Raw genomic sequence first — 21,406 nt, forward strand, 5'->3', positions numbered from 1 at the left:
CAGGGTCAGTAAAGAAAGCAATTGAGACATCAACGTACTAAAGAATTTAGCAAGAGCCCCCTTCGCTTTCCCAGGAGCCCTGATGACCTCTGGCAGCTCAGGTGTGGAGGACAGCTGGGGCCCTCAGGAGTGGGGGAGGCAAGTCCCAAAGGGGAACTCCTGTCTCCTGGGAACTGCTGAGAAACCTCCATGGGAAGCATCACTGGGCAGAACCCAGCCTGTGATCCACCGTCTTCCAGGCTCCATCTCACAGCGAGAACAGATGCCTCCTGCCTTCCTCAGCTTCCCTGCCAGACATGGCTTTGCCTTCACTGGTTGATTGCTGGCTGTCTCAAGTTTTAGTGTTTTCTGGTGCCAACCTCTTAATTTTAGAAAAATACTTGGTATTAAAAGGCATAATGAAGCAGCTGATTAACTCTCTGTGTCAACTCTATTCAGGGGGGAGAAAAGGGATTAACATGACTTCACATCGTACAAATTGAGATTACAGTCATCCCTCGGTATTCTGGGGGTTGGGGGTGACTGGTTCCAGGAGCCCCACGGACACCGAAATCCAGAGATGCTCAAATTCCTTATACAAAATGGCACTGTACTTGTGTATAACCTACGCACACCCTCCCATACACTTTAAATCATCTCTAGATTATTTATAATACCTAATACAATGTAAATACTATTAAATAGTTACAAATACAATGTAAATGCTATGTAAATATTTGCCAGTATGTGGCAAGTTCAAGTTTTCCTTTCTGGAAATTTCTGTAATTTTTCTTTTTTACAAATATTTTCAGAATTCCCTGGCAGTCCAGTGGTTAGGACTTGGCACTCTAATTGCCAAGGCCCTGGTTCAATCCTTGATCAGGGAACTAGGATCCCATAATCTGTGCAGCTCGGCCAACAAGAAATTAATTTTCAATCCCTGGTTGGTTGAATCCACAGATGCAGAACCCGTGTTTACAGCGGGCTGACTATACTCTGAGGCAGATAAGTGTGTTATTTGCCAACATGCTGTGTAAAGTTTTTTTTTAACGGTAACTGTTTTTGAGAAATAAATTATGGTCATGGATAATATATAGTTGGGAAAAAAAGGGAGAAAGGGAAAAATGAACTAGTGACTTGTACCTAACTAGCGTTCATTAACAACAGGTTGGAAGGTATGTCCAGGAAAAGCCAGTAAGTACTTCAAATTCTCTAACTTTTTGTTTTGTAGTTTAAGTGTTTGAAATTTTTTTCTCAGAAAATCTGGTCAAATTTATTACAATTTGACTAGATCTTTTTGGTGAGATATATTATGAATGTTTAGCAAGCAGACTCCATTATAGAACTTGAAATTTATACTGGTCCCATTGGTTATTAGCTTTGTTTAGGAAAGCTCAGTTCTATTTACAATTCTGTGATTTGATTACCTGCATTGTTTAGAAAGTTTATTCTTTTTCTTCAGGTGCTTTTCACAAATGAATTCTGTTAGTAGTTCGTTAAAGGGGAATTGTGGATTTTGGATTGAATTACTAGCTCTGAATTGACTATGGTAGTCTGAGATGTCTTCACACAGGCTGAAAGCTGGTGCCTGTAAAAAAGGGACACAACTTTCACACAATCTTCAAAGCTTTGTGACAGTCAGCCTAGTACCTATGGTGTTTTAACATTTTCTAAACATTTAGTCCCAAAATTAATCAATGGTTTTCATTTTCCTTTTTATGGATGAGCATATTCCAAGACAGAAGAGGTTGTTCATAGAAAACACGTGGTTCCAATGCCATGCTTAAAACTTCGCAGCCAAGCTGTAGACTATTTAATTGGTGACATTAATTCAAAATTTCAGTTCAGTGTTTTGCTCATGGTGAATATCAAGAAACATTTTCTATCATCTTTTTAAAAAGACATAACCACAAAATTCATAAAACCAATTGACTCCTCCATATTGTTTTTTTCAAAATAGCTTTACTTTCATCAGTCTGCAAAGACTTCTTATCCCCCTTCCTTTTTTAACTATGAAGAATTACAGAAAAGACATTTATCGTTTTGTCAACATATTTAGATTTTATTTTTACTGCTATCACTGACAATTTATTGTCATTATAATACCTGCGTTGAGTAAATTTTGAGTGTTTGGAATTAATCCCAAGATTCTGGAACTTGATCTGCCTGTTGAGTGGATAAAGGAATAGCACCCCCTGGTCTCCCGCTTCCTTTTTATCCTGTAGTGACAAGCACAGTGTTCTCAGTGTGAGGTCTTTGAAGGGTTGAGTCTTCTCAGCGCTCACTGTTTCCAGGGGAAATTCATTATTCTTTTTTCTGCTTCTTCTACTTGCCTTTTCTTCTTTCTCTCCTACTCTTAAGAGTGGATATTGGGCTGAGACAATCCTCTGCATGCATCTGAGAGAGTGGAAAATAATCTTGCCCACGTCCAGAGGTGACACTTGACAATGTCACCACAACAGGACACTGAGCTCCTTGGGCAGACCGAGTCTGGCTGGCCCAATTTCAAGGGTGGGAATGGGGGTAGGCGGAGCCCAAGACCGGACGCTGCTGGGACAGGGCCGAAACATACACACTCGCACAAAAACCTCTCAGGGCCTTGCTGACTCTAGTACTTGGCTGTGTATTTGTCAACCAGAATGAAGGGAAGCTTTAGTTACAGTGCAAATACAAAAAAATCCAAGAGGGGCGCTGAAAGGGGTCTCCCCCCACCCTCATCTATAATTTTAGTTAACTGTACCATGGCCTCCTGTGAAAGCCAGAAACAAAGGATTGCTCAGACTGAATTATACTTAGGTGCACAAACTGCTCTTTGGTGCTGTGAGAGGCTGAAGTATGGCCGCCCAAAGATGTCTATGTCTTAATCCCCAGAACGTGTAAATAAGTAACCTTACATGGTAAAAAGGACTGTGTAGATATGATTAAGATAAGAATCTTGTGGGACTTCCCTGGCGGTCCAGTGGTGCTTCCACTGCAGGGGTCTCGGGTTCGAGCCCTGGTTGGGGAACTAAGATCCCGCATGGGGCACAGAGCAGCCAAAAAAAAAAATAGAAAGATAAGAATCTTGGGATGAGGAGAATATGCTGGATGATCTGGTGGGCCAGTGTAAGCACAAGGGTCCTTATAAAAGGGAGGCAGGAGCTGAGAGGGGAAGAGGTGATGCGACAACGGAAGCAAAGATTGGAATGATGCAGCCACGCGCTGGTGGCCTTTAGAAGTTGGAAAAGGCAAGGAATGGATTCTCCCTTAGACCCTTCAGAAGGAACCAGCCCTGCCAACACCTCGATTTTAGCCCTGTGAGACTCATTTTGGACTTCAGAGAATAAATGCCTGTTGTCTTAAGCCGCTAAGTCTGTGGCAGTTTTTACAATAGCAATAGGAAACTAATATAGTTGCTCTTCACAAACAATTCAGAGTGAAAATTCAGACTTGAGCCTGGAAAGAAGACAGCAAGTCGTGAGGGAGAATAAAGAAAATATTGTATGCATATGGCTGATTCACTTTGTTATACAGCAGAAACTAACACACCATTGTAAAGCAATTATACTCCAATAAAGATGTTAAAAAAAACGAAAAGAAAATATTGTATACACACAGTGCAGTATTACTCAGCTATGAGAAAGAAGAAAATCCTGCCATTTGCCACAATACAGATAGACCTTGAGGGCATTATGGTAAAACAACTAATGCAGACAGAGAAAGACAAACGCTGCATTGCATGGTATCATTTATATGTGAAATCTTAAAAAGAGAGAGAGAGAGAAAGAAAAAAAGTCAAACTCACAGAAACAGAGTAGAAAAGTGATTGCCAGGGGCTGACAGACGGGAGAAATAGGGAGAGGCTGGTAAAAGGATCCAAACTCTCAGCTGTAGGACGAATAAGATATGAGGACCTAATGTAAAACATGGTGCCTATAGTTGATAACACTGTACTGTATCATTGAAATTTGCTAAGGGAGTAGAACTTAAATGTTCACATGAAAAAAAAGAGAGAGAAATGTCAGGTGATGGACGTGTTAATTAAATAGACGGGTGGAATCCCTTCACCATGTACATGTATAGGGAGATTGGGATTGACATATATATACACTAATATGTGTAAAATAGATAACTAATAAGAACCTGCTGTATAAATAATAAATAAACTAAATTAAATTAAAAAAAGAATCACCCCAATGTACACTTTAAATATCTTATAACTTTATAGTCAATAATACCTCAATATAGATGATTTTTTTTTTAAAATAAAAGGAAAAGAAAAAAAGAGCATTGTCCCTGGAGCTGGGTTGCCCCAGTTTGAGTCATTGATCTTCCACATATCTAGCCAGAAGATACTAGAGGTGTTGCTTAAACTGTCAATTCCTTAGCCTCTTCATCTGTAAAATGAGGATAATAATAATCCTCACTCCTATGCTGTTATGTGAGAATAGAGGAAATTAACAAATACTAAAGCTCTTAGAACAGAGCATCTAGCTTCCATTGAATGCTGGCTATTGTAACTCATTTATCCCTCCTCCCTTTGCACAAATGCCTGAGAGCTCCCTAGGTTCCAATCCCTCTAATAGGCCCTGAGAACAAGTAGTCATCATGAAACTGACAGTCTAGGCAAACTTTATTTATTTATTTTTATACATTTATATATTTATTTTTGGCTGCGTTGGGTCTTTGTTGCTGCGCGAGGGCTTTTCTCTAGTTGCGGTGAGCGGGGGCTACTCTTCATTGCGGTGAGCGGGCTTCTTATTGTTGCGGAGCGCGGGCTCTAAGCGCGCGGGCTCAGTAGTTGTGGCGCATGGGCTTAGTTGCTCCGTGGCATGTGGGATCTTCCCAGGCCAGGGATCGAACCCGTGTCCCCTGCATTGGCAGGTGGAATCTTAACCACTGCGGCACCAGAGAAGTCCCTGGGCAGTACATAAACCTTAAACAGCAGTCATGCAAACAAATATAAAATTACTCTGCACTAAATGCTATAAAGATAAAATTCAGGGCATCATAAAGGAATATCACTAAGGGATATGACTCGGATTGCAGGGTCAGGAAAGACCTTTTTGAAGACTAAGTAGGAATTAACCACGTAAGTAGGAAAAGAGCATTCCAGACAGGAGGGCAATCAAGCATAGATGCTCTGATGTAGGAAAGGTCTCAGAGGGTTCAAAGTACCAAAGGAAGACCGATGCGGCAGTTGTTAGTGAGTAAGAAGAGAGGGTGGGAGGCCAAGCTGGAGAGGAATTGAGGTGTTGGAGGGAATTAGAAGCCATGGGAGGGCGTGGCATTCCTTGTGTTCCGCAGCGCATTCTGACCTGCAGGCACTTCACTCAACACTTGGCTTACTCAGTCCACACCTCCTTTGTTTTCTTTCCTGTCCTGGTGACAGACAACCTTTCACAGCAGGATGGTTCCATAAATGGCAAGAAAGAGCAAAATGGCTTAAACTCGTGCATTTTAAAACCCAAATGATGTCGTCAATCTGTGTGTCCGGGAAGCAGTAAAGGCATCATTGTGCTTTATATGCCCCCATAACTTGCTGTATATTACACTACTATATACCCCCAGCCTTACCTCCTTTACCTTCCAGTTTCAGGGGGCTTCTGGTCAACATCTCCTGTCCAAGGAGAGTTCCATCTCCTCAAAAAATGCCCTGCTGGTCATTCTTAATCACTTCCTTTTGGGAGTTCTTAGATTGTTTCCATACCTTTTGCTATTTATAAAAATGCTATGAAGAATATCTTTGCTCATGAGTCTTTATCTGCATTCCTAATTATAACCTTTATTGATCTATAGGCAAAACTACTGAGCTAAAGGTTATGAGCATTTTTTTAAATGCTGGATAAATCTTGATTAATATGACCAAAGTGCCATATGGTTTTATATGGTCTCAAGTATTTTAAAATGCAGAAAAGAATAAGGGAAAGTACTTGCCTCTGGTGCTAAAAAAATTGGTGGTTTTTTCCTTCTTTTCCCACATACTTCTTTAAACTCTCAAATTTGGTTTTTCACAACCAACATGTATTTCATTTAGATTAGAAAACAAACAAAAAATTTTTCAAAACCCCCAAATCCTAAACATTCTTCAAACTTCAGCCTAAATGCCACCTTTTCCATGAAGTCTTCATTGATTTCCCCAGAAGAGATTATCTATCAATACAAACCCACAGAGACCTTAGCTTTACCACTTTGATCATTCAGAAACTGGGTACCTCCATTTTTCATCCCAGACTAAAATTCCTTGGGAACGGAGATTATTTTTAAATGTTTTTTGTATGCCCTGAGCGTCCTTAACATGATAACTATATGGGCAACCAAATGAAAATTGTCATCAGTGGTGTAAAATCTAGTTCTTGGAAAAAGTCTGGTACCTGCCATCCCAGATAAGTAAAGTTCTGCTGGAATAGACTGGCACTTCATATTCCACTGAGCAGCGGACCAAGCTCCCTTGAAAATGATGAGGAGTAATAATGTAAAGTACAGACCCCTTTAAGACTGAGCTTCACCAGAGCTATTCTCATACATATCTAGGCTTGAAGTAATGATTCCTAACCAGAGACACTTATCAGAATTTCCTAGGGAAAATTAATATGGCTACAAAACAGGCTATAGTTATCTTCTAGTATCTACTGGCCGTTGGTGAGGCTTTGCCAACCAAAACATAGAAAATGAAATTCTCCAGTCCAAGTTTTACCTCTCACACACTGCACATGGACCCACGAAGACAGGATGGAGGCCTTACTTCCGCCACTTACCAACTGTCGACTCTTGGGAGAATCTTTCCAACTTATTGGAAATTAGCTTCTCATGAGAAGTTCTGGCATGATAAGAACTCTTTGCCCAAGAGACGAGAGAGAGACCTGCAGAAGTACCTGAATTTACCCACTTGCCCTGAATCACCCCCAGGGACCAGCATAATCTAGCCTATTTGTCAGGAGCAATAGGTTTAAATGTGTGTATATTACTAAGATGTCCTTGGGGGAAACAGTCTATGAGAAGTTAAAGTGCTATATAAACTAAAATATATAAACATGTATTTCATTCACTAAAATAGTTTTTGCATTTTAAATCTTAATTTTCTGTACTAAGATGGTCCTCACTGGTTCCCATTAATAATAAAAAAAAATAACTAAATTTGTTTTCAAAGCTATTTTTCACTTTGAGGAGATGTGTGAAGTGTAATTCTCTTAGCCAGCTGATAGCACATTCACTCTGCTGCTCTTGCAGGAGGGAAGGTGAATCCTTTTATCTCCCACTCGACCTTCACCTCCAATCATTGCAGGTTTTTTCTCCATGCACTTTAATTTTTATTCCAACCAACTCTAATCTCTATTCAGCTTTGAGGTAATCATGTCATAATACTTCCTCAGAAGCGTCAACTATCTTGTGTCATTTTTCTTAAATGTCAATACTAATTGTAATTTTTTGAATAAATTATTTATTAAAAAAGGAGAGATGGCCAAAAACATGCTAGGTGGCAAGAGAATACCATCCTTTACTTAAGAAGTCACCATCATTCTCAGATAACATTTATCGAACATTTTCCAGGCTGTTTTACTAATCTATTAACTCTTTAAAATAGACCTATGCAGTATGTGGTCTTTTTTTATCTCCACATTTTAGATGAGAAAACTGTGGCACAGAGAGGTAGGTAATTTGCCAAAGGTCACACAGTAAGTGAGAGAGCTAGGTTTCAAGTCCTGGTTGCCTAGCTTTAGATCTTGTACGTTTTAACTATTCAAATACTATGTTAAGGCAGAAACATGAAACTCTTTGCAATCTGGAAAGAAGAAAACCTGGTTCTTGGGGAAAATGAAAAGTAAAATTGAAGATACGATGGAGAAAATATAAAGAGTAAAATGGCATCAGAGAACATGATTTTCTGTCTTCCAACTGGAAATAAAAATACATAAAAGTGAGGTAGCTATTAATAAAATGTGAGTTAAAACACATTAGTACATGCAGGAAGCAAGTCAAAATGGAAGTCAGAAAATGTAAAGTGAAAAGGTTTCATGTTAGTGCAGAGCCCCAGATCTGAGTTCATGCAGTCTCAGCTTTAACACTAATGCACTGCTGGGCAAGATAACACGAAGTCCTTTACACAATACCTGCATACACCCAGCACTTGCCAAGCTTTATTCAAGCTTCAGGTCCTTCATCTCAAAAGTGAAGAGTTTGGATTGGATAATCTCCGCGGTCCCTTTCTACTTGATGTTTCTGGGATGTAATCAGTGATTTAATTCATCAAATGCTTGCTTGTAGTTTCTCTATGTCAGACACAGGGCTGCGTTCCGTGCAGATACACAAAAGCATCAGGCATGATCTCCCTCCTTTTGCGAGGGGCTCTTGGTGCTCTCCTGTGCCAGGTGAAACTCCTGGAGACTTGACTCCTCAGCCGTCGTGCTTGGCACCTGAGGCCAACTCAGTGACGCTGTAATTGACCGCATCTGATTCACAATTATTAGACACAAAATTTTGCGGTAGTCAGACTGTTTACAAAAGAGTTTAAATTAGAGTAGCAGAGGCTTATAAAGGGATTAGGAATTTGGAGTGAAATGTTTACTTCATCTAAAAATGTTTGGCTTTAATTGTTGGGCAGAGACTCTGGGTTGTGCCCCAATATCTATTCTGTTTGTTTTCCTTATAAATAGAAACCTCAGTTTTAGCTAGTCACACAAACACCCAGAATAATCATTATATTCTCCAGTCTTCCTTACAGCTACATGTGGCTATATGACTAATTTCTGGCTATGGGCTATAATAAACTTATTGTATGCAACTTCTGAGAAATATTCTTAGAAGAATGATCAAGCCCTTAATCCCTCTTCCTTTCTGTTGACTGGAATATAGATGTAATGATTGGAGCTTAAGCAGCCATTTTGAACCAGGAAATAGAAGCCAGATACTGAGGATGTAGAACAATGAGATAAAGGAGTCTAGGTCTCTTATGACCAAAAAATTACTTTTTCAAAAGCTACCTTCAGTCTTTTAATGTATATGAGAGAGAAGCTTCTATATATTATTCTTCTATAACTTCCATAACTTTATTATTGTTTAGGAACATCTATTCAACTTACAGCTGAATTTTATCATAACTGATACAGAGGTCCCTAGTGTAGTAAGCAGGAAATAATAATTTGCGGCTTCTTGTTCCATTTGTAAGATAAGACCATGTCTTCCATTTAGGACAGTTGCAAATGTGGAAACAAATACAACTGATGCAGAAGTATCTGTGCTTGCAGTATTTTTTTAAATCAAACTACATTTCAGAGCAAACACATCCACTCTGATGCTGGAAAATATGACATTAGTTGTTGTGAGCAATTATTTTATTTTTTACTTATTTTGTCCAGCTTTATTGAGATATAACTGACATATAACACTGTATAAGTTTAAGATGTACATGTTGATTTGTTACACTTATATATTACAAAATGATTACCACCATAGTTTAGCAAAACATCTCTCATGTCACATAATTACCATTTAAGATCTACTCTCTTAGCTACTTTCAAGTACATAACACAGTATTATTAACTATAATCAATATTCTGTACATTAGATGTCCAGACCTTGTTCATCTTATAACTAGAAGTTTATACTCTTTGACCAACCTCTCTCCATTTTCCCCACTCCCTCCTTCTCCCCAGCTCCTGGTAATCACCATTCTACTCTCTGTTTCTATAATTTCAGCTTTTTTTTAATATTCCACAAATAAGTGAGATCATATAATAATTGTCTCTGTCTGGCTTATTCCACTTACCATAACATCCTCAAGTTCCATCAGGTCACTGTGAACCACATTGACTCTTGCTATGTGGCTGCTATCTGTAGCCCCTGCTTTTCTTCCTTATTACTAGCTAGTTCTATATTTCTTAGCTCTGTCAGTCTAGGTAGGATAAAATTGAAGCGGGAACTTCATGCAGTGCCCTGAAAGGCTGGGGAAGCTTGTTGCTCACCCTGCACTTCGCTTCGTTTCCTGGCAAAGGGAACTCTTTCTAGCTGAGGAGTTCCCTCTTAGCCCTGAACAACACCTGCTTGAAATTGTTTGATGGTAATGACCATTGTGAATGACAAAGAGAGACTCCTACACGACTTGGAAAAGGCTCTCAGGATGCCATGGCAAAAGTTAGCAAGAGATGTGACAAACCAGAAACATGTTTGACTTGATCATAACACTGATATTAGCTGCCTATCACTATAAGGGCAATTAATGAGAAACTTAGATTATTAAAGAATTTAAAGACTAAGCAAGTGAAAGTTCACAAAAAATAATTTGTTTCAAAGTAGAGATGGTTCCAAGGTTCAAAAGCTTTTGAAACTGCACAATATCAAAGTGAATGGCTTACACAGTATAACTTCTGAAAGGTTCCCCTAAAATAATTGTGGACGTATCATGGAGTACAGATTTTACCTAATACAGTGGATTTTCAGTGTAAGTAAATGGATCTATTTTGGAAACAAAATGCCCAATAGAACATTTTTTAGTAAAGCATCCAAAGAAGTTAGTTACACTCTTATTTGGTGAAGTGTATTTGAAAACTTAATGTTTTAATCCCACAAGAATTACTTTGCATTTAAGAATAAATAATGGACTCAAAAATTGCTTGTAGAAGATATTTTATTTACTTCTCTAATTTAATTTTTTAATTTGGGTTTCTTAAGATAATCCTTAGTTTTTTAATATTGTTTTGTTGTTGTTGTTGTTGTTGTTTTGGCTGTGCCATGCGGAATCTTCCCCAACCAGGGACTGAACCCACACCCCCTGCAGTGGAAGCACAGAGTCTTAACCGCTGGACCACCAGGGAAGTCCTGTAGAAGGTATTTTAAATAATTTCCTGACTGTTTAAAAATATATTACTGTCATTCAATATAGTGAATAAATTTTTGAAATAATAAATATTAGAACATATATATGGTTTTAATATTTGGTGAATAAATCATTACCACTGGGTGATTACTTATTTATTGAATATGCACACTTCACTATTTTCATAGTACTTTGTAAAATTTTTGTCCAAGTTATGTATTTTAACTGGGGAAGACTTTTTCCACAATGCTGCTTAATACTTTAAGATTTTATTAAACCGTAAAAGTCTAAAGCAAAAAATGAATCCAAGAGCTCATTCACAACCCCATTTTATAAAGCACAGAAACCTGATGAACTCAGATAACCCTAATTACAATATCCTCCAATATTTAACATAGGAAATTCATTGCTAAGAGCAGATTCCTTAAACACAGTGAAGTTATTCTCCCCATATTACCATAGTGCATTCTGTATCATCTCAAAGAGCAAAGGAAGAAAAGAACAGCTTTTATCACAACATTTGGTTACTTAAAATGGCTTCTAGGATACAAAACTTTCTTTTAAATTCTTTATTAACAGTACATTTATTTTAGGTCTTTGTATTAAAAGCTTTTATTTATTTTATATTACAAAGCAAAGTTTAAATCATATAAGGAAGCACATTTGAACCTAGTGAATCTAATCTTTCTTCTTCACAAGCATTTAAATCAAAAGCACAATAGAAATGAATTGATTTAAAACTCTACCAGGGAGAAATGCATGCACACTTTCTCCATTTTGCCCATTCATCTTACCTAGAGCTTTATGAAATTTCTTTTCTAAAATTTATATAATGCCTTTCATCATTCTTAAATTCTATTATCAAATAATGTTGGTAAATTGTTTGAAAAATTATTTTTCAAAGACTCAAATTTTTACATTTCCCAGTGTCTGGGAAATAATACCAGCTGCTCATAAATAATAATTACCTAGCGAATGATCACATTTCTAATCTTCCTTTTGCAGAGCCTAATTACTCAGCAAGGCCTCAGGGTCTGTACTGACTACAGCAAATCGACTTAGAATGGCATATACACAAAATCTTTTGCTTTAGGAAATCTTAAAAAAACAAAAAACAAAAAACAAAACCACTTTTGGAACCTATTTAGAACCTCTGATGGTATGCAAAAGAGATCCAGGCTCCCGTGTCCACTCATAGGATTTGAGTCTTTGAACAAGAGCGCCCTTCCCTGGAACAGTCTTCCTCTTTTGTAGAGTTTGGAAGTTGAGGATGGAATGGGCAAGTTGATTTTAACCCTAAAGTCTTTTCCAGAATAAAATGTGGATGCTTCTAGTGAGTATTAAAGTAACATTGAACAAGACTCTTGTGTTTCATAGAAAATTATAAGCAATGTGCACTCAAAGTTATAGCATGAAGTACAAAACAATTTAAAAGTTCAAATTTTATAAGTAGTAGTTTATAATAATTTAGAGATTAAGCAAAATATCAAGTATAGGAAATAATATTGACAATATCAGTTAAAAAGTACAGATATATAAAATACATCATTTGTTACATTTGAAGTATTTTGGATAAGTGTGCTTATCCATAAATGTGGTTTGGATTTTAAATCTCCCTTAGCCCTCTCATTTTCTGTTTTAATTATCTCTCCTTAAGTTTAATCTTTCACCCTTGTTCAACTTTCAGCCCTTCTCTAAAAGCTTCCTTGATTATTTCTAATCTCACTGATCTGTCCTCTTTTCTGAATTCCCCAATAGTAGGAAAGCTTCTGTAATGATCAATAGTTATATAATAATTTATGTTCATTAACCACATTAATTAAACATCTCCTTCTTCCCCTACTGGAATAGAAATGCTGAAAATAGCCAAGTATACGAGATTGGGGAATAATCAACAACTGGATGAAAAATACCAGCTTGAGAACCAGCATACAGGAAGCAGGCAACCTCCTCAGCCGTCAAAATCCTCATTAGTGAAGTTGAGATTGGTTGTACAGGATGAAAAGAAAACACTGGGCCCCAGCCTGGATGAATCAACCTAACTCAATTGAAATTTTTCTTTTCCAATCATTTCAACATTGGAGGGCCCAAGACTGAGAACACTGGAGTCATTCTCATATGGGAATACAGCAAATCATTGAGCAAGAGGGGCAGGTCTCACAGAGCTAAATGCTGTGGAACCTCTTGGCAGGAGGAAAGAATACCTTGCATGTGCTTCCTTCAGGGTAAGGATGTTGATCTGGCTTGAGGAGGGCTAAAGGCCCCCGAAACGTTATTCTCCAACTTCAATGACAACTTCATGGCCCTGCATTGTGCTTTTAGTCATCTTCATAGGAAATGGAGGCACCTTGGTAGAGGAGCTTTGGTTGGGCACAGGGGTAGAAGGCAGAGTGCTCTGAGATCCAGGCAGGGATGATGAGGCAGGAGATGGGGCAGAACCAGGGATGCAGGTGACATGATTATACTTGCTGTCTGTGTGAATGATGATGGTGGTACTGTTGGTAGGCTTGCTGAAGTGGACAAAATATAAGAGCAGAACAACAAGGGTCCTAGCAATTAGGCCAATAGACACACCAGAAATGTTTTCCAGAGTGACCACAGTTTTGCTGTCACCTGCAAAAGATTATGAAAAGTGAATATTTCAGCAATAACACAGTGGTAACTCACGTAAATGGTCTCAATTAGAATATGGTTAATTTTTTCATTACTCCAAATGCTGTAATTTAACTCAACAAATTTATCAGCGCACTCTCTCTCTCTCTCTCTCTCTCTCTCTCACACACACACACCCCTTGTCCACAAGTCCATAAGGATAAAAGTTCCCCTCTTAGTTAATCCTTTGTACTAAAGCAATAAGGCATCATCTCAAATGCAAATAGGTTGCCTCAGTAATATATCACATTAAGTTATTATATCAGCTACTAAAATTGCAGTATAAATTAATTATCTAATTAGCCCTCAAGGGGAGAAAAAATAGAGAAAAGGCATATCAGAACATGTAGATTAGTTATCTTTTTTTTTTTTTTTTTTTTTATTCATTTATTTTTGGCTGTGTTGGGTCTTCGTTTCTGTGCAAGGGCTTTCTCTAGTTGCGGCAAGCGGGGGCCACTCTTCATCGCAGTGCGCGGGCCTCGCACCATCGCGGCCTCTCTTGTTGCGGAGCACAGGCTCCAGATGCGCAGGCTCAGTAGCTGTGGCTCACGGGCCCAGCCGCTCTGCGGCATGTGGGATCTTCCCAGACCAGGGCTCGAACCCGTGTCCCCTGCATTGGCAGGCAGATTCTCAACCACTGCGCCACCAGGGAAGCCCCACTTATCTTTGAGTGATGGAAATTTACAGGTATTTCTTTGGCTCACTGGCATCTCCCATGTTCACATGACATATTGAGATTTTATAACTAGAAAATGATTCATTAAATACAGTTTTATCTTTTAAACGTAAATAAAAGGAAGTTCACTGAGCTTAAAAAGACGTCAGCTCTGGCATGGAGTAGGATCTTACAGAAATAGACTACAGCACTGATAACTTGCTGGGGCCTTCGGTTCCCCGGTGTTGGCAGGAGATTGTGGGGTGGGACGCCACAGGAGAAGCACAGAGCCACCAAAGGGGGTGCAGCTGGGGAGGGATTGAAGGAGAGGAGAACCCTGCAGCGGGGCTGACAGAGCAGAGCCTGCCGTCCCAACTTACCATTACTCCAGAGAACTACTGAAGACTCCCAACCGCACCACAGGCCCCAAATCTCACCCACTGTGGCTGTAAGATCACGATGGGCAATCTACAACCACAGTGCATTCCTTCCTTTGAACAGTATGGATTTCTGGGTAACTACAGAGAAAGAATGTTAAAATAAGCAATCAATCAACCCTGATTTTTAAGGATGAAAAAAATTTACTTTATCCAGTAAAATAAACACATAAAACATGTAAAAAAATTATGAGAGTCCAACTTGTATTAAATGAAGAACTAACCAAGTTCTAGGAAAATATGAAACTCTAATAATGGTTTAGTGATATGAATTATATGAATACATTTTTCATATTAAATGATCAAAGAAGGAAAATAAAATAATCATCTCAATGCTCAAGGCTCATTTAACAAATTTCATCATTCAAAACTGATAAAAGCAGACAAATAATACCAATCGCAAAGAACTAAAAGGAAAGAATAACTCCCAAATGTGACAAGGAATGTTTACCTCAAAGCAATGACCATCATATTTAACAGTGAAACATCAGGGACAACATTCCTTTAAAGGCAGGAGAAGTGAAGAATGTTTCCTACCACCAATATCCAGTAATGTTTTTCTAGAAGTTCTCATCAGTCTGTAAAAATAATGGAAATGTGAAGATAAAATTAACATTATTTGCCGATGATATGATTGCTTACAAACAGAATCCCAAATACTAGCTGAATAACCTATCGAAAGTAATAAGATCTCATCAAATTGGCTGATTATAAAAGTATAAAACATATGTGTAATAGCACTTGTTTTATGTGTGGGTATGTGTGTGTGTACTAGCAACTGCTATTCACAGTAGTAATGAAGCATTTAAAATAGCTAAGCCTATAAAATGCCATAGGACTTACGTAAAGAAAACCATAAAACTTTACTGAGAAACAAAAAGACAATGTGAACAAATGTCCTCTTATAAAAGGTTTCTGTAGTATAAGCTCTCAATTCTCTGAATTTTAATTAAGATCTTTATGGAATTTTTGGAGAAAAAATTTAGGTAAATTGACAAAAATTTCATGTGACAAAATAAAGCAATCAAAAGAATAAAATTAAATTGGATGGGGGACAAGAAGCAAAATATTAGCAGTGATTTTCTCTGGGAGGGATCATGGGTGATTTTTAAAATTTTTTATTTGTAATTTTCTGTTTTTTCCACATGTTTTAAAATAAGCAAATAAAAAGAGCTATAAAAGGGAATTCCCTGGTGGCGCAGTAGTTAAGAATCCGCCTGCCAATGCAGGGGACACGGGTTCGAGCCCTTGTCCAGGAAGATCCTGCGTGCTGTGGAGCAACTAAGCCCGTGCGCCACAACTACTGAGCCTGCGCTCTAGAGACTGCGAGCCACAACTACTGAAGCCTGCACGCCTAGAGCCGGTGCTCTGCAACAAGAGAAATCCACGCACCACAACGAAGACACGATGCAGCCAAAAAGAAATTAAAAACAAAACAAACAAACAAAACAAAAAAAACAAAACACAAATTTGTTAAAACCAAATCTTAAAAAAAAAAAAGAATTATTAAAAAAACCTTCTACCCTTTGTTTTGGGGGACCTAAGAGGTTATAGGTTGCCTGTCAGATTACTAAAAAATGGGAAATTCAGACCATTCCTTTTCACAGCCTCAAAAGTTGGTTTTACTGGGCGGTTTTTGCTCATCATTAACTAATTATTTGACTTAATGGAATAAATTGCATAAATGTTTTTGACATGTGGGGAAATACCATAACTCATATTTAATATATTATGAAAAGGAGAAGGAAATAAAATGATGTATATATGATATTAAAGCAATGGCATTTTGCATCTTCCGTGAAATATGAGGCAACTTCATTTTTTGGAAAGGTTAAATGTCAAATGTAGAAAGCAAGAACATTAGACACGAAAGCAGTTAAAAGGTACGTACAAAACTCACCAACTCAGCTGCATTTTGTTCAATATCCACAGCACGCTGCCATTGCTTGCCATCCATTCTGAAGGGGTTGGTATCTCCAATGGAGCTCCAAAGATATCTGTATTCACTTTGTGGATTAGAAGTTAGGAAATACTGAATTTATGCTAAATTAATAATTGTGTATTTACTCAACCTGGATTATGCAAAGTAATAGTCATCTGTTTCCTGGGAAAACTTCCAAATTAAATCCCAAAGTACACAATTTATGTTAGTTGGGAAAATGTAAATAGAAAAATTTGCTCCCTTCCCAAAATGACCTGCAGAAAATTATCTCAACTTTAGGATTCTGAGCAGATGTAAACCCTCACCTTCCTTATTTCACAAAACTTACTTAAAGTCACTGAAACTTGATTTCTCACAGGTTAGGAATTTAGTTTTTGCTTCTAAAAAAGCCTACAAAGCCACTCCTTGATTATGGATATTGTAAAATTCTGTGGCTAAACAGAGGGATTATGGCGATGACTAACTTCAAAACTTTCCAAAAATAAGACAATATTAAGATTACTGGATCATGATAAATGTACGTGAACGGTGAGTAAAGTCTTCTGTATGGAAGTCAGTGGCTCTACTGAGATAGACAAGGGGAAAGAAAACATTAAAATAGCTTTAGCTAGAATTAAAGATAAAAATAGGAAATAAGGGGCTTCCCTGGTGGTGCAGTGGTTGAGAATCCGCCTGCCAATGCAGGGGACACGGGTTCGAGCCCTGGTCTAGGAAGATCCCACATGCCGCGGAGCAACTGGGCTCGTGAGCCACAACTACTGAGCCTGCGCGTCTAGAGCCTGTGCTCCGCAACAAGAGAGGCCGCGATAGTGAGAGGCCCGTGCACCCCCGCTCGCCGCAACTAGAGAAAGCCCTCGCACAGAAACAAAGACCCAACACAGCCAAAAATAAATAAATAAATAAATTCATAAAAAAAAAAATAGGAAATAAGTACACTTCAGTAGCTCTTAAGTACACAAATCAAGGATTATCCACGGTAAATCTTGTCTGCTTCTTAGCACATCGTATCTTGCTTTAGACTATGAATTATTTTGTCACTGTTTCTGATGAATACTGATCTTTTAGATGTGCAGTAAATAGAAAAAAAGACCATCTTTGGTACTTTTCCACTTTGCACTAGGAAAAGTGTACCTGATAGAGCCTGCAAAAGTGAGGTGGTGTTTCACAACAATCTGAGAGCTGATTCAGTCTGACCCTTCAGCAAAGTGGCAAGCAGTATAGAATAGACAAAAAATGACTTTAAGATATTTTTTAGTCATGCATTTCGTATAGGCCAACTTTGGGTAGGGAGGCAGTAGCTAGTGACATGAATTTTCCAAACCATTAATAGACTTACATATATCCTAGTTCAAGAGCAGACATGTCTTCTTGTGTGTAATATTGTATTCACAAAAAAATGTTATGTAACTTAATTCCAAATCTCTGAACTTCTCATTAAGAAAACAATAGATGACTTATGCTTTAAATCACTGTTAGTTGCTTTTTTCTTCTTTTTTTTTTTTGTTTTTTTTGTTTTTTTTTGCCTTATGGCCAAAATAAATCCTGTTTCATTAATCCAATGTTGCTCTGATTGTTTCTGAGTCCACTATTATGTAATGGTTGGAGAAGAACTTGGGATCGTCAACTTATAGTTCAAACTTCTCAGTGGTAGTATAAATCTTAGAGCAGCAAAGAATAAGACAAAGTACCTGGAAAAGTTAACATCAGGAACCTGGCTTCCTACCTTTTTAAAAAGACATAGGCTATTACATTTTATTACAATGACCTCTCTAAAGCAAAAGTGAAAGTCAAAAGACAATTAAATTGGTCTTCAATATATACTGAAAAACAATCACTGGCAAGCTAGGATTCTATGCTCAGCAAGAATATCTATCAAGTAAAGAATAAAAATGAGATCATTTTTTAGTTAAACAAAATTTGACGAAGTTTTTCACCAGCAGGCATTCACTGAAAGAAATGCAAAGGGTAGAAAGGCAGAAGGAAAGGAATTTCAGTCGAAGTTTTTCACCAGCAGGCATTCACTGAAAGAAATGCAAAGGGTAGAAAGGCAGAAGGAAAGGAATTTCAGTCAAAAGGGTTGAGATGTAAAAAGGAAAGAAGAAAAGGTGACAAGACAAGAGTCCACTATGACTCCTGCTCCTCAGTAGTGTACTGAAGGTCCCAACCAGGGCAATAAAATAAGAAATCAATTATATAAGGATGAAAGATGTTCTTATTTGCATATAGCAGGATTGTAAACATAGAAATCCAAAGAATCCACAAGCAACCTATTAGAATAAGTAAGAGTTTAGCAAGATTAGTGGATACAAATCGGTATACAAAAATAGTTTAAGAAAGTATTTTGTATTTGTATAAGTGATTATTTCATATTTTTGTGTATCATCAACAAATATTCAGAAAACTAAAAACTTAAAGAGATATTGAAAAGAAATTTTCAAGCATCTAGAAATAAATCTACTAATAAGAGGTGCAATACTTTTAATGGAAAACTTATGAAATCTTATTGAGTAAATCATTAATGAAATTCTAAATAAATATGCTGCTGGCAGTTATATAAATTTGTAAGATGACTTGGAAAGCATTTGACATTATCTAGTAAACTTGAAGATATTTATGAGCTATGATGAAGCAATTCCACTCCTAGTATGTTCCCAAGGGAAATACACAGATATATATATATATATATATATATATATACATACACACACACATGCGCACACACCCACACACATACAGAAATGTTCATAGTAGCATTATTCGTCAGTTTAAAAAACAACAACCCAAATATACATCAACAGCAGAATAGATAAGTAAATTGTGTTATATTTATACAATGAAATACTTTCACCAAAGAAAATGAACGAACTCTTGTTAAACATATCAGATGCATGAATCTCACAAATATGATGTAGTGGGGAAAATAATAGAGACATTAAAACTAAACAATCTTGTTTAAAGGTATATGTAAGTGAAACATCTGTTTTATTTTATTTTTTACCTCCCCAAGATATTTATTAACTACAGAGGAAAAGACAGCAACTTTACAGTGGAGAAATCCAGTAGAAGCTACCTTAACCAAGTGATCAAGGCCAACATCACCAGTAATATGACATACTGACATCATGAACTCCTTGATATAGGATATATATCTTCTAGATATTTTTCCCAAAAATGTATAATCTCACTCAAATAATAAGAAAACATCAGACAAATGCAAATTTGAAACATCTATTTTAAAAAGCAGGGAAATATTTAACGTAACACTTGTGATAGTGGTGGTTACCTCTCAGGGGAAGGAGAAAAGCAGAATTGGGGCCGAATACCACATTGAAGGACTCTGGGGATTCTGGAAGTGTTCTGTTTTTGACCTGAGTGTGATAACATGGGTGTTTGTTTAATAAATATCAACTACATGCTAAAAATAAGTACTTACCAAAATACATTGGCCAGCTCTAATAAAATTCATGTTACACAAGTCATTTTGAAATTTTTTTCAACACCCTCTCTCTCTTCTGTGTTCACAGCAACTATTTGACAAATAATTTGGAAGGGCCATTTGCCTCTTGGTTAGGCTTGATTCACTGACACCTTTAGTTTCAAGGCCTGATGGCACAATAAGAAGTAAAACATGAAATAAACTAGTTACCATACTTGTGGTCTTGCAAAAGAAAAATACAATTGCTTTAAGGTAATTAGGTCTCATTTTGCTTGATGATTGTGTACTCTTTCAACACCAGCCTAAATGGCTTCCTGGGGTCTTAGCTCCTCAGTTCATAAAAGGTGCTGAGACCACTGAACTTTGGCACCTCTCAGTAGGAAACACGGTTGGCAGTGGGTTGACACATTTTTTTGTATCAGCTCATGTGCATCATCTGCTCTGTTTGTTTGCTGATTCTGCAAGTATATTAATTCTTGTCAGTCCTTGAACTTGAACCTGAACCATAAACTTTATGGACTGATCCAAGTTCTCATGCCTTAAGTCCTTTAAGTTTGATCTCCACCTTGACCATCAAAGATTGAATCATTGTTCTTGGGAGAAGGTGGCAAGAGCATAGGGTTGTGCCCTTTTCCCAGCTACTGAATGCTGGTTCCCAGCCATGATCATAAGGCATTAGAGCATAGCATTCAACCTAAATATTGATTTCTGGTGACATTTCTTGGGCTTCCTTTGCTTTACCCACAAAGAAAAAAAAAGAAGAGATAATTATTCAGAATCCTTAGAAGAACTGAAGAGATTATGTTTCTGGGTTCTGTCATAAATATCTCTGAAATGGGAAGTTTACCATATGTCACAATTATGGAGCCAATTGTGAATCCCAGAAATGTCAACTATTCAAAGCAGTTCAAAATAGTACAAAGAAATGAAACATGTTGCCCAGAGAGCATGGATATTTGGACGATTTGTGCTTCCTCTTGGCTCTGAAGATCATCTAGAAATCAAAAGAAAGGAAAATCAATATTTGACTTGCTTATGGAATCTCAAATAGCGAAATGTAGGATTTTTAGAAAGTTATCTAGAAGACCAGTAGAGTAAGAAAAAAATTGATACATCAAAATAATAGAAGTTAAAACACCCTAGAATAAATGAAGTTTTATTACATAAATATATAGTAAAACATATACACAGTTGACCCTTGAACAACGCATAGGTTATGGTCACTGACACCCTGCAGTCAAAAATCCGCATATAACTTTACAGTCAGCCTTCCTTACCTATGGCTCCACATCTGTGCGTCCAGCCAACCATAGGTAGTGTAATACTATAGTACACATTTATTGACAAAATTCTCATATAAGTGGATCCATGCAGTTCAAACCTGTGTTGTTCAAGGGTCAACTGTCTATAACATGTATATGTATATAAATATACATATATACCAAAATACTAGCAATTATATAAACAAATATTTGGCTGGCCCAAAAGTTTGTTTGGGTTTTTTCCATAAGAT

General features: G+C 37.4%; 1 long non-coding RNA gene across 1 annotated transcript in view; it reads left to right on the forward strand.

Moving 5' to 3' along the window:
* The first annotated feature begins 2,576 nt into the window (after positions 1-2,576).
* Positions 2,577-21,406, forward strand: part of LOC309610492 — a 121,024-nt gene continuing 102,194 nt past the window's right edge. Inside the window, exon 1 of the long non-coding RNA XR_014233988.1 lies at positions 2,577-3,538. This is a non-coding gene — a long non-coding RNA (uncharacterized lncRNA). The remainder of the gene's footprint in view (positions 3,539-21,406) is intronic.

Source organism: Balaenoptera borealis, assembly GCF_965194805.1.
Source record: "Balaenoptera borealis genome assembly, chromosome: 14".
Taxonomy (NCBI): Eukaryota; Metazoa; Chordata; class Mammalia; order Artiodactyla; family Balaenopteridae; genus Balaenoptera; species Balaenoptera borealis.